We start from the raw sequence: 15,278 nt of genomic DNA, 5'->3' as shown, positions 1-15,278 counted from the left end.
TCAGAAAGCTGGAAAGGATACAGAGAATTGCAACTAAAATGGTCCCAGAACTCTCGAATATGACGTATGAAGACAGATTGAAGGAGATGAACTTGACGACACTGGAACAAAGAAGGGAGAGAGGAGATCTGATCACGCTGTATAAGTTGGTAAATAAGTTTGATGATGTAGATAGGGATGATCTCTTCTTAACTGCGAGAACGCAGGGGCTGAGAGAACATGGTAAGAAACTTAATAAAGGAATCTGTTTGAGTGACTTGAAAAAAGTATAGTTTTCCACATAGAAGTGTTAACACATGGAACAGCTTGCGGGAAGAGGTGGTGGAGGCGAACAGTGTCCAACAAATGAAGGAAAGGCTGGATAAATGTAGATATGGAGACGAGACTATTAGAGCTTAGCTCGTGCCCGGTAGACTACAAATAGGTAAATACACACAGTTAGATTTAAAGCTGAAAAATTCGTCTTTCCTTTATTTCCTTGGCCTTCCATGTGTTTCTTGTATTTTGTTATTGGCTAATGAGAAAACCATTCTCGTCCTAGGCTTTACGAAAAAAATTTCATCTCAAGAAATTCCTATTCTCATGACATGCCTTCACTAAATAAAAATAATATTTATGCTGGTTACCTTGTCCTTCATCAAGAAATGTTCGTTTACCTGTCAGGCTAAGTGCCGCTATCGAAAATCAAAATGGGAGTTCCATTGCATACAAAGTAGTTTCGTTCAGGCTAAGGAGGGTATGGAGCCTCCTTAGTACAGCCTACCTTCGTGTTTCATACTCCAGAATGAAGGTTCCTGCGCCAATTGTAGCCTAGTACACGTAGAACTTTTTAGGGGTGGTCCCCATTCCCTGTTTTCTCCACGCCGTGAAGCCGGGACGCATATTCGCCAAGTCTGGAACACCTCATTTCCACGGGAAATTAGGACCAATCACAACGCTCGCTCAGCCAGGCCACGTATTGCCAGCTCGTGACGTCATTACTTACCCTTTATTTACACAGTTTTATCAAATATATGATAATTATTTCGTGAGAACACACATATTTTCAACACTTGAGATGTTTATACTGATGTTACTGATGTCTGACACATTATAACACAGAGCTGGAAATAACTGTGACGAGCTAAGTTATCTGGGAACACTGACGGAACATCGTCCCTTGCTCCTCGGGCTGTGTTTCTTCATTTTCAACAGCTGAGATGTTTCTACTGATGTTATTGATGTCTGACGTGCTATAACACAGAGCTGGAACACATAACTGATAACTGTGACGAGCTAAGCTATCTGGGAACACTGACGGAACATCGTCCCTTGCTCCTCGGGCTGTGTTATGCTATGCCATTGTTTCCCAAACTGGGGGTACGCCCCCCTTTGGGGGCGTGAGCTGGATACAAGGGGAGCGTGATTCCGTCTGTCAAAAAATTGCATTTTTGCAAGAAAGACACTCACCCACCCACCCACCCACACACATGTGCACATTGCAAAAAATAAATACTCTCACACACATTGCAAGAAATACACACACACACACATTGCAAGAAATACACACACACACATTGCAAGAAATACAGACACACACACACACACACACACACACACACACACACACACACACACACACACACACACACATGGAGTAACACTGTTTGAATCATCCTCACGTGAGTTTCAATATATATATATATATATATATATATATATATATATATATATATATATATATATATATATATATATATATATATATATATATATATATATATATATATATATATATATATATAAAACAAAGGATGGGGGGGGGGGTGAGTATTTCTTAGAAATCAATAGAGGGCATCATGTAAAAATGTTTGAGAACCACTGCATTATGAGATCTGTACGCCTTCAATATCACAGGTATTGCCTTGTGCATATTACACAAATATCAAATATTGGGATGAATGCATTCAATAGGCACAAAGAGAGAACAAAACTGCCTGCTTTCCAGATGCTGATGCTTTACATTTCGAAGATGGTATACACGGACATACAGTCTGAGTCTAATGACTCTAATCTGCCGCGTTCCAGACTTGGCTAATATGTGTGTGTGTGTGTGTGTGTGTGTGTGTGTGTGTGTGTGTGTGTGTGTGTGTGTGTGTGTGTGTGTGTGTGTGTGTGTGTGTGTGTGTGTGTGTGTGTGTGTGTGTGTGTGTGTGTGTGTGTGTGTGTGTGTGTGTGTGTGTGTGTGTGTGTGTGTGTGTGTGTGTGTGTGTGTGTGTGTGTGTGTGTGTGTGTGTGTGTGTGTGTGTGTGTGTGTGTGTGTGTGTGTGTGTGTGTGTGTATTTATTTCAATGTGTGTGTGTGTGTGTGTGTGTGTGTGTGTGTGTGTGTGTGTGTGTGTGTGTGTGTGTGTGTGTGTGTGTGTGTGTGTGTGTGTGTGTGTGTGTGTGTGTGTGTGTGTGTGTGTGTGTGTGTGTGTGTGTGTGTGTGTGTGTGTGTGTGTGTGTGTGTGTGTGTGTGTGTGTGTGTGTGTGTGTGTGTGTGTGTGTGTGTGTGTGTGTGTGTGTGTGTGTGTGTGTGTGTGTGTGTGTGTGTGAATTGAATTGAATTGAATTTATTGATTAAGCTCAGACCTTATAAAAAGTATGGAACTCCTCCAAAAGAAAAAAAATAACACTATGTTGTCCATGCAACAAGTAAATATCTGGTTATATAACTAACCAAAACAAACACAGCAATAATTAAATACATTAACAAAAGTAACAAAAACAGGTACTAAGAAATAAGAATAATTGAAGTAGAATAATGAGTGCCAACACCTGACACTCATCTGAACATGCTTAGCACTGGCCTCAAGAATAGAGCTAAATTTTTCTTGATGGTAAAATTGGTGGTTTGCATCAGTGATATATATTTGAAATGTGATGGCCTGTGTGTATAATAGCTTGGTATGTAGGCTACATATCACGCAACCTTACAATTTCACTATCAGTGCACTCAAAAAGAACATTGAATTCATCTCCCACAACACCAGCATCACACTTATTACAAAGCCGATTTTCTCTATTTACACCTTGATGCCTGCCAGCATTAACAGTTGCATTAACTGTTGTTACAAGTTCTTAATCTCGTCACCATTATTCGGTCGCTCTTCTGTAACCTTGAAATATACCACTCCATGCCATAATCCACCTTAAACATTTTGTAGTTGCTACATAGATATTTTGTTACTATGTTGTTGTGCCAAGTTGCAATCCACTGGTCTTTCAATTTCAATTCCACAGCTTTTTTAACCCATGTTGTATTGGGAACATCTTGAGACAACCATAACCATGACATACCACACTCATTATAAATGTTTTTAATACAGGCTACCCATGGAGAAGTATATATTCCTAACCTATCCAAATGTAACAAGCAGTGATACATTACTGAACAAAATTTTGTACCTTTACCTAAAATAATTTTAGACCAATATCCCATCATTCTGCTCTTTATATGTAGTCAAGTGGAAATACTCCCAGCTCACCATATACCATGTCACTGCTAGTATTCTTATGAACTCCCAATGCCTGTTTTAAAAATTTCATATGCAAAGACACTAACTCTCTAACTCTGTAAAATCCCCAAATCTCTGGAGCATAGGTCAGTATGGGCAACACCGTGGTATTAAATAGTTCAGTTTGCATGTCAGCTGGCAAGTCAAATTTCCTACACTCTCCTACCAGTGAATACATTGCTCGTGTTGCCTGTTCTTTAAGCTCCAGCTCACCTTTATTGAACCTTCCATTGTAATTAAATAACACACCAAGATAGGTACTTATAGTCTTCCACTACTTCAATGTTTTCACCTCCAAATTCAAATTTGTAGTTATCAATGTTGGCTCTTCCCCTACTAAACATGACTATTTTTGTTTTGTTGCAGTTAAGTTGTAGTTTCCATTGATTACAGTACAAATTCAAAGCAGTCAAGGCTTGTTGCATTCCCTCCTCACTATCACACAAAATAATTGTATCATCTGCATACATTAATACCAGGAGTTTTAGGTATGAATTTAAGAAATCATCACCAAAAGCTACATAATTACAATTAAATTCAAGCAATTTACTTTCAATATCATTAATACAAAAATGTTATCATACATGTTTCTGATTACATTAAATATTTTCCCATTCACCTTTTCCTTCACCAACTTATACCACAAACCTTCACGCCACACCATATCAAAAGCTTTCTTGTAGTCCACAAACAGACAAAAAAACTTCCTTTTCCTCCAGCTGAACAAATCAATTATACATTTAAGCAAAAATATATGATCCAGTGTAGAGTACTCATGCCTAAAACCTGCTTGTGTTTCATTAATAATAAACTTAGTATTTGAGTATTCATTGAGTCTCTCGTTAAATATTGAGGTAAGCAGCTTCCCCATACAACTAAGCAAAGTGATCCCCCAGTAGTTGTTAACATCCTGAGTGTCACCCTTATTCTTATAAAGTGGCACTATTGTCCCAACCAGCCACTCAGATGGCATGATGCCAGTATCAAGTATCTCATTAAACAGCTTAACATATAGGGGGGAAAAAATATGCTGAATACTTTAAATGTATTCATTTAATATCATGTCAGATGCTGAGGATTTATTGTTTTTTAATTTTTAAATATTTCTAGCAACCTCTTCATTGGTTATAGGGTCATTAAGTAATAGTGAGAGTTCATTATCCATGTTATCATGATCATTTAGAATATTTACTTCATTATTATCAATGTTGTCATCACTCGCTAACTGTCTGAAATGATCGTAAATTCATTTAATGTAATGGGGATCTGATGACTCTTTTTCTGACCATTAAGGATTATCCAGTAGTCTTCAGGGTCATCACTTTTGCATTTCCTAAGTTCTTTAATTAGGTTTATCTTCTTGTTTTTTTATTCTTTTAAGATTTGTTTTGTATTTTCTGCTTTCCTCAATCATGCTGTTAAAGTTTACACTATTCCTGTGAAAATGATATCTATGCCTAGCTTTATGGTACTCCTTTCTTGCTTTCCAGCATTGTTTGTCATAACCCTTTACAGTGGCATTATTGCTCTTTTTTATATATGTTTTTTTCCTTATGTTGTGGAAAAGTTGCAAGTGCAGGGTCAATCGATATTTGCTTTAATTCTTGGTTAATATCATCTATGGATATTATATTCCTCACATATACACCCCTTCTCTCAGCATTCCACTTTTCTGGCCTTTCACTTGCTCTTCTTTGTTCTGCCTCCTGGGCACTCATGCTTACAGCGGATACATTACTTGGTCCCATAAATTTCATACTTACGTGTAATCCACAGTGTACATCAGACAATAGCGGATCATAATCCAATACTCTAAAAACCACCACATACTGCATAACTTCAGGTGAACCTAAGAAGTAATCTATAGTTGTATTGTATGTAGTTGTAGGCTTGCCAATACCACAGTCTTTCCCCAGCCTTCCATTAAATATAGACACGATGATTTTTACAAAGTTCAACCAGTTTCCTGCCATAAAAGTTCCTGTCTAGGGTCAGATCTTGGTTTGCCCTGGTCTTAGGTATACCATAATCAGTTACACTTATGTGGGGTACCTCGGCAGGCACCCGATCATCATCACCAGCACCAGAGGGAACATCAGACATAGTGAGAGTATGAGCATTAAAATCACCACAAAGTACAGCATGTAGTCATCACTGGTATAAGTTATCAAAAAAATGTCCAATTTATCAAAGTACTCTTCAGTGCCATATCTTGAGTATAAGGGGTGAATATAAACACAGCTTATTACCAACTCCTTACCTAAATTTGCACTCCCTCTGTCTACTGTAATTGAATTAGTTCTTATGTGCCTCCACTGAAAGCTAACATTTTTCCTAATGGCAATAAGTAGACCCCCAGACTGTATGTGTGTGTGTGTGTGTGTGTGTGTGTGTATTTCTTGCAATGTGTGTGTGTGTGTGTGTGTGTGTGTGTGTGTGTGTGTATTTATCTCTTGCAATGTGTGTGTGTGTGTGTGTGTGTGTGTGTGTGTGTGCGTGTGTGTGTGTGTGTGTATTTATTTCTTGCGATGTGTGTGTGTGTGTGTATTAATTTATTTCTTGCTATGTGTGTGTATTTATTTATTGCAATGTGTGTGTGTGTGTGTGTGTGTGTGTGTGTGTGTGTGTGTGTGTGTGTGTGTGTGTGTGTATTTCTTGCAATGTGTGTATTTATTTATTTCTTGCAATGTGCATGTGGATGTGTGTGTCTTTCTTGTAAAAATGCAATTTAAGGCAGACGGAATCACGCTCCCCTTGTATCCAGCTCACGCCCCACAGACAACGTAGCTCGTCACAGTTATCACTTATGTGTTCCAGCTCTGTCTTATAGTGTGTCAGACATCAATAATATCAGTATAAACATCTCAACTGTTGAAAATAAAGTAACACAGCCCGAGGAGCAAGGGACGATGTTCCGTCAGTGTTCCCAGATAGCTTAGCTCGTCACAGTTATCAGTTATGTGTTCCAGCTCTGTTATAGCATGTCAGACATCAATAACATCAGTAGAAACATCTCAGCTGTTGAAAATGAAGAAACAGCCCGAGGAGCAAGGGACGATGTTCCGTCAGTGTTCCCAAATAACTTAGCTCGTCACAGTTATCAGTTATGTGTTCCAGCTCTGTGTTATAATGTGTCAGACATCAGTAACGTCAGTATAAACATCTCAACTGTTGAAAATATGTGTGTTCTCACGAAATAATTATCATATATTTGATAAAACTGTGCAAATAAAGGGTAAGTAATGACGTCACGAGCTGGCACTACGTGGCCTGGCTGAGCGCGCGCTGTGATTGGTCCTAATTTCCCGTGGAGATGAGGTGTTCCAGACTTGGCGAATATGCAGCCGCCATGCCCAGGAGTCATGAGTCACGAGTCACCTCCCCCAGGCTCCGTAAACACAGCCGCGGTGAAAGCCTGCACGTCACTCACACCTGCGCACTTACACCTAACCAGACAAAGAATTAATGGACAAGCTTCTCACCTTGCTTGAGGCCATGGGAGGCACGACACACATTCCCGGGTTAGTCACTACACAGTGCATGCAAACACACTACCGATGTCTCGCGAAGCTGGAAGCCTCGACCCGAGAATCGCTGGGTATTATTGCGCGACGGAGTTGCGAGAAATACCTCCTCGAAGAAATAAGTCGCTCTGATGTCCACCGCTCATGCAAATTGGGGAATACACAGCAGGAAAACATATAAATTTGCCTGGGTTTTGTTCTAGTTTGTCGACTTGTGATCTCTGTGATGGTTGATAATGTCCGCAAGAAAACAACACACGAGACAAACAAACCACACAAGCAAGAACTGAGTGAACATCAACGTGGGGTAACTCTTTCAAATCTGCCTTATTTGTTTGTTTTACAGACTTTTCTTGATTGAAAGTGTTGCTCTGATGTTTGTGCCAAGTATCGGAGCCGAAAGAGGCAAAGTAAATGATAGCAGTGAGTGAAATAGAAAAGTAAGCAAGTTGAATTTCTCTCTGCGAGCTATTTCGCTACTACGAGCAAATTCCTACAACAACGGTATGACGGGAAAAAAACTATTTGGTATCAAATCAAGTCTATAGTGCCATACCGAAATTACGCAGTTATTTACTCACTTATTTACTCTAATGACTATACTATGTCCTTTAATAGTATTGGTTAGGCCAATAGCAGGAACTTCTTCCCATAAGAAACTACTTACCTTGGAGCAGAAAAAGGAGTTATACGGTCCGGTTGATCAAAGAAAACGTATTGTTGGTGGGGACAGAAGTAAAAAAAAAATGGAAATAGATATTCTAAACTATTTCATGCAATCAAGGCTGGCCTTTCCCATTCACGCCCTTTGCTCAGTGTGTAGAGCCTCTAATTAGTGGGGGTCTTAGGATGTATGCAAAAAAAAAATGCTTCCATCGGGTTAATGTGTATTCACTCCCAGTGAAAAAAAAAATGTATAGACAACAATAACTGGACAAATATACGCAAAATCATATAGACAGATAGATAGATAGATGGATCAAACTTTGTCCATGTCGAAGTCACCACAAGCTTCACATACCTTGGAAGCGTAGTGCATAACTATGGTGGGTCTCATCAGGAAGTCACTCGACGGATAGGGCAGGCCCAAGGTGTTATGGACTCCCTCAATACGAGTATAGGCCTATGGCGTTGTCGATATCTGTGCAAGCGGACAAAGACTCGAATCTTTGTCACTTGTGCTCCCTGTCTTACTATATGGCTGAGTCATGGACACTGAATAGTGACTTGGAGAGGCACGTCTGTGCCTTTGGTATCAAGTGTCTTCGCAGGATCATGGGGCATCGCTGGGATGACTTTGTGTCGAACCACCAATTGCTCCGTGAAAATGAATAGAGGCCTGTTACCAGCTTAGTCCGTGAACGCCAACTCCGGCTATATGGGGACGTAGTGCGCCTCCCGGACGTGGATCCTGCTCACATAAAGAATTATAATTTATTGTGTGAAGAGGATAAGGAGTGAAGCAGTGTAGTTTATCTATTTAGCACTTTTAAAGACGAGCAACGTAACGTGAGGTGAAGAGCTTAGAAAAAAATAATGAGAGAGGGAGTATCGGAAAGATAACTAGCTTGGACCCTTCGCAATGTCAGAACTGGCATTCTTAATTAAAATAAAATAGCGTCAGTTAAAGAAATACTGAAGTTTCGTAGCAATCGCTGTCAAAACACTATTCCTCCTTACCATCTTGTTAGCTCATGATAAATGGCCCGTTTGTAGAATTATCATATTTGTTCACTGGTATATAGCTATACGCAGCAGGGTTTTTTTTTTTTTTTTTTTTTTACAGCAAAGGAGACAGCTCAAGGGCACAAAAAAGTAAACATTAATAAAAAAAAGCCCGCTACTCGCTGCTCCTAAAAAGAATCCAAAGAGGTGGCCGAAAGATAAGTCAGTTTCGGGAGGAGAGGTGTCCTGATACCCTCCTCTTGAAAGAGTTCAAGTCGTAGGCAGGAGGAAATACAGATGAAGGAAGATTGTTCCAGAGTTTACCAGCGTGAGGGATGAAAGAGTGAAGATGCTGGTTAACTCTTGCATAAGGGGTTTGGACAGTATAGGGATGAGCATGAGTAGAAAGTCGAGTGCAGCGGGGCCGCGGGAGGGGGGGAGGCATGCAGTTAGCAAGTTCAGAAGAGCAGTCAGCGTGGAAATATCGATAGAAGATAGAAAGAGAGGCAACATTGCGGCGGAATTTAAGAGGTAGAAGACTATCAGTATGAGGAGGAGAGCTGATGAGACGAAGAGCCTTTGCCTCCACTCTGTCCAGAAGAGCTGTGTGGTGGAGCCCCCACATGAGATGCATACTCCATACGAGGGCGGACAAGGCCCCTGTATATGGACAGCAACTGTGCAGGGGAGAAGAACTGGCGGAGACGGTACAGAACGCCCAGCCTCGAGGAAGCTGATTTAGTAAGAGATGAGATATGAAGTTTCCAGTTGAGATTTTGAGTTAAGGATAGACCGAGGATGTTTAGTGTTGAGGAAGGTGATAGCTGGGTGTTGTCAAAGAATAGGGGATAGTTGTTTGGAAGATTGTGGATAGGTGGAGAAACTGTGTTTTTGAGGCGTTGAAGGACACCAGGTTCTTCTTGCCCCAATCGGAAATAATAGTAAGGTCTGATACTAAGCGTTCTGCAGCCTCCAGCCTAGAGTCGTTAAGTTCCTGAAGGCTGGGTCTTCTATTAAAAGACGTTGAATAATGCAGAGTGGAATCATCGGCGTAGGAATGGATAGGACAGTTCGTTTTGGAAAGAAGATCATCAATGAACAACAGAAAAAGAGTGGGAGATAGGACAGAACCCTGTGGGACACCACTGTTAATAGATTTAGGGGAAGAACAGTGACCGTCTACCACGGCAGAAATAGAACGGTCAGAAAGGAAACTGGAGATAAAGGTACAGAGAAGGATAGAAACCGTAGGAGGTAGTTTAGAAAGCAAAGATTTGTGCCAGACTCTATCAAAAGCTTTTGATATGTCCAGCGCAATAGCAAAAGTTTCACCGAAACGGCTAAGAGAGGATGACCAAGAGTCAGTTAAGAAGGCTAGGAGATCACCAGTAGAACGCCCCTTGCGGAACCCATACTGGCGATCAGATAGAAGGTCAGAAGTGGAAAGGTGCTTTTGAATCTTACGGTTAAGGATTGATTCAAAAGCTTTAGATAGACAAGAAAGTAAAGCAATAGGACGGTAGTTTGAGGGATTGGAGCGGTCACCCTTCTTAGGTACAGGCTGTGTGAAGGCATACTTCCAGCAAGAAGGAAAGGTAGATGTTGACAGGCAGAGGCGAAAGAGTTTGACCAGGCAGGGTGACAGCACGGAGGCACAGTGCCGGAACAGCGTCACGCTAGTTTACTGACGGAGGTATTATGCGGGAAATAATTATTATTATAATAGAGGGATGAGGAAATGAAGACGAATGAGCACGAAGAAAAAACAAGAACAAGAAAAACAAGAATATAAATGACAACTACCAAGCTGAGAATATCATGGCCCGTCTGAGAGCCCCTATGCACCCCCACTCGCGCCTCCAGCGGGGAAAGTGGTTACTGCAGGTGGTAATGAGGCCGAGTTTAGTCACTGCTGCTCACTGGGACGCGTGCCGACGACCCCCAAAGCAGCGCCGATAGTTTACAGTTAGCCCATTAATCTTACGTCGACGTGTTGCAGCAGCTGGGGAGTATTGCTAACTTGTGAGGAAGACTAAGTAAGCCCTAATCATTCACAGCTGCATGATTAAGAGGAGAAATCACAATTAATCCATATCCGCATGTGTTACTTATTCCACATACTCCGCCATTCAAAATAATGCTACTCACTCATTTCTTTCATCAACTACAGAGAGAGAGAGAGAGAGAGAGAGAGAGAGAGAGAGAGAGAGAGAGAGAGAGAGAGAGAGAGAGAGAGAGAGAGAGAGAGAGAGAGAGAGAGAGAGAGAGTATTAGCTACACATTTTTAAATCAGGTCAGAGACAAAATATTCCCGAAGCAGAGAAATGGAATGGAAACTGCGTTCACTTCTAGCTACAGCACACGTATACTTTGTCCTCCTTTGCCGCCGCACCTTCCTTATACCTACCCGCGCACCTGATGCTGATACTCCGAGTAGGCGCAACAGGTGTCCCATGTTACGCACGCAACCATAATCGCATGTTCCATCCTTTAAACCCGCCTCCTTGACCACCGCCTTCCCGACCACACTGACTACCGACACCCACGCCCACCACCCCTTCGGCTGCCACAAAAATTTACCAGTGTTTAAAATGGTCATTATAGGGAGCCCCTCAATGTCGGAGTTTCGACTTATTTTCCTAATACGCTTTAAAATTTTATTGTCTCCTAATGTACTATTCTTTACCACCAAAGCCATTACAGACGCCGCCACCTCTTAGCCAGAACACTCCCTTCGCATAATTTCCTCGTCGGTGTGTTTGACTCCACTGTAACACAACAGGTGCTTACAGTGTCATGTGGTCTCCTTAGATTCGCCTGAAGGGTTACTGGCGGACCGGAAAAAGCGAGCAGCCCCTCACATCGCAGGTAAGCAGGGCGCGCTGCGGAGATTACTTCACGCACGGCTGAGCCAACGCCTTGATTGAGGTTGAGTTGGATCCGATCCACCGTATCATTTTCTTGACTCGCTTGATCGCATTCTTTGTTTATTCGTTACAAAAAACATTAAATATAGTGTAAATTTATATCAATTTGTGAGTGTATTTTTCTATTTCCAGGTGTATCCAAAACATATCACGTAGTACCAGTTCATACTATATGGCGGGAGGGAAACATTGAATCTACCCGACATGTGGTGAAAGAAAATAAAAGAATAAAAAAAGTTGAACCCTACACCAATACACTGAGGTCATCAGTCTGACCACAAATAAAGATCCGAAACAGCGGATCCTCTTATGAAGCACGTAACACTGCACTCGATTCGGTAATCAATCTTTAAACATTAAACGTAATGATGATTCCGCTTACATGTGAGGGTTTGTGTGCAAGGTGCCATTGTCGGGTTGCCCTAATGCAACATCTTTTTATTATTTTTATGTTTACCAAACAAGCCTCAGCTTTGTTACTAAACACAATATGAGGTTACTCTCTCTCTCTCTCTCTCTCTCTCTCTCTTTAAAACAGCATATCCCAATGAAACCCGAACTGACACAGCTGCTGCAGGTAAAAAAAAAAAAGGGGGGGTGAAGAAATCCTCTCCCCCTAGGTAGCTGAGACCTGGATCTGCCAGGGTTACATGAGAGCGCTATTTCTCTCACCAAGAGGCTGCTGTGAGCCGGGATCAAACTCCAACCTTTCCGTCACCAGCCGACTACCGTGCCCACAGAGCCTCCCGGCTTTCTGGTGCAGTTAAAGAGTCGACTGAACTCAATACTGCGCCAAAGCGTGACAATCGGATAAAACTAGACGGACAATCAAAGAGACCCGCCCCGAAAGAATATGCTCGAGTTATTCTGTGTTTATACACAATCCGTGCCAACACTCCTCGGTTGTCTGAATAAAATGAAAGCCCGGACGCGATGAATAATTTTTCATCGTTGGTAAAAAAAAAGTAAAGAAAGGTAAAAAAAGAAAGTAAAAAAGAGTACAGTACGAATAATTATTCACATATTACAGAAATATGCTAAAATATGCAAAATAAAAAAAATAATCATTTCCTGTTTCTTAAGATAAAACACTAAGATTTGCGAAAAAAAGGATCAGAGAAGAAACATTTTACGACATGCAAAGACGAGAGACTGAAATTATGATTAAGTAAAATCTTTTAAGAAACATTTGCCTCTTCATTTTCTCACTAAGTTATTTTAATTTTACTCCTTCCGATTCTTTCACGGGCCATCGCCGCGTCCCAGCAGCCGCAGCACGAGCCGCACCCGATAGTGATGGAGCACCGTCACGTCCTCTTAGTGCGGTGCTCCAGGACGCCGAGAGTCGTTATACAGCTCGGAAGAGGGTGATCCCTCCACTGCCAGCACTGCTCCTGTGCATCCTCTGGACCCACCGAAGAGGCGATGCTTCTGGCATTTTGCTTCAGCTCGGTGAGACGACCTGAGGATGTACTTTTCCGATTTCTCGTGGAATGATTACTGCTTCCAGGAGAGAGACTCTGTGTGTGCTCAGCGCATCACAGAGGTGATTGTCTCTGGAATGGAGGCATACATACCACGTACTTTCTCTACTCCTCATGCTAAAAACCGTTCGTTTAATCATGCTTGTTCTCGTGCTATTAGAGATAGAGAGGCAGCTCACAAAAAGTTCCAGAGCCTTCGAACTCCCGCTAACTTTGATCTTTACATTTCAGCCCGGAATCGTGCAAAATCTATTCTCCGACTTACCAAAACTTCTTTCATTAATAGAAAATGTCAACACCTTGCTTCTTCTAATTCTTCCCTTGACTTCTGGCATCTAGCCAAAAATATCTCCTCCAATTTCACTTCTTTCTCTTTCCCTCCTCTCCTTAACCCTGACGGCAGCACTGCCTTCTCATCTGTCTCTAAGGCTGAACTCTTCGCTCAAACTTTCTGTAAGAACTCCACTCTGGACGATTCTGGGCATGTTCCTCCTACTCATCCCCCCTCTGACTCTTTTATGCCTGTTATTAAGAGTCTTCCAAATGATGTTTTCTATGCCCTCTCTGGCCTCAACTCTCAGAAGGCTTATGGACCTGATGGAGTGCCTCCTATTGTCCTTACAAACTGTGCTTCTGCGCTGACACCCTGCCTGGTCAAACTTTTTCGTCTCTGCCTATCAACATCTATCTTTCCTTCCTGCTGGAAGTATGCCTTTGTACAGCCTGTGCCTAAGAAGGGTGGCCGTTCCAATCCCTCAAACTACCGCCCTATAGCTTTACTTTCCTGTCTATCTACAGCTTTTGAGTCAATCCTTAACCGGAAGATTCAAAAGCACCTTTCCACTTCTAACCTTCTATCTGATCTCCAGTATGGATTCCGCAAGGGGCGTTCTACTGGTGATCTCCTTGCTCTCTTAACTGACTCTTGGTCATCCTCTCTTAGCCGTTTCGGTGAAACTTTCTCTGTTGCGCTAGACATATCGAAAGCCTTCGATAGAGTCTGGCACCAGTCTTTGCTTTCTAAACTGCCCTCTTTCGGATTCTATCCCTCTCTCTGTTCCTTTATCTCCAATTTCCTTTCCGGCCGTTCTATCTCTGCTGTGGTAGACAGTCACCGCTCTTCCCCTAAACCTATCAACAGTGGCGTTCCACAGGGCTCTGTCCTATCACCCACTCTCTTCCTGTTATTCATCAATGATCTTCTTTCCATAACAAAGTGTCCTGTCCACTCATACGCCGACGACTCCACTCTGCATTATTCAACTTCTTTCAATAGAAGACCCTCTCAACAGAAAGTACACGACTCCAGACTGGAGGCTGCAGAACGCTTAACCTCAGACCTTGCTATCATTTCCGATTGGGGCAGAAGGAACCTTGTATCCGTCAATGCCTCAAAAACTCAGTTACTCCACTTATCAACTCGACACAATCTTCCAAACACCTATCCCCTATTCTTCGACAACACTCAGCTGTCACCGTCTTCAACACTAAACATCCTCGGTCTATCCTTAACTCAAAATCGCAACTGGAAACTTCATATCTCCTCTCTCGCTAAATCAGCTTCCTCGAGGTTGGCGTTCTGTATCGTCTCCGCCAGTTCTTCTCCCCCGCGCAGTTGCTATCCATATACAGGGGCCTTGTCCGCCCTCGTATGGAGTACGCATCTCACGTTTGGGGGGGCTCCACTCACACAGCCCTTCTGGACAGAGTGGAATCTAAGGCTCTTCGTCTCATCAGCTCTCCTCCTCCTACTGATAGTCTCTTTCTATCTTCTATCGATATTTCCACGCTGACTGCTCTTCTGAACTTGCTAACTGCATGCTTCCTCCCCTCCCGCGGCCCCGCTGCACACGACTTTCTACTCATGCTCATCACTATACTGTCCAAACACCTTATGCAAGAGTTAACCAGCATCTTAACTCTTTCATCCCTCACGCTGGTAAACTCTGGAACAATTTTCCTTCATCTGTATTTCCTCCTGCCTAAGACTTGAACTCTTTCAAAAGGTGGGTATCAGGACACCTCTCCCGAGATTGACCTTTTTTCTGCCACCTTTTGATTCTTTTTGGGAGCAGCAGTAGCGGGCTTTTTTTTATTATTGTTTTCTCTTTTGTGTGCCCTTGACCTATCACCTTTGTTG

The sequence above is a fragment of the Eriocheir sinensis genome, unplaced genomic scaffold (assembly GCF_024679095.1).
Source record: "Eriocheir sinensis breed Jianghai 21 unplaced genomic scaffold, ASM2467909v1 Scaffold179, whole genome shotgun sequence".
In the NCBI taxonomy this organism is placed as follows: domain Eukaryota; kingdom Metazoa; phylum Arthropoda; class Malacostraca; order Decapoda; family Varunidae; genus Eriocheir; species Eriocheir sinensis.
The sequence above is the reverse complement of the archived record's forward strand: the minus strand, read 5'-3'. Positions refer to the sequence as shown.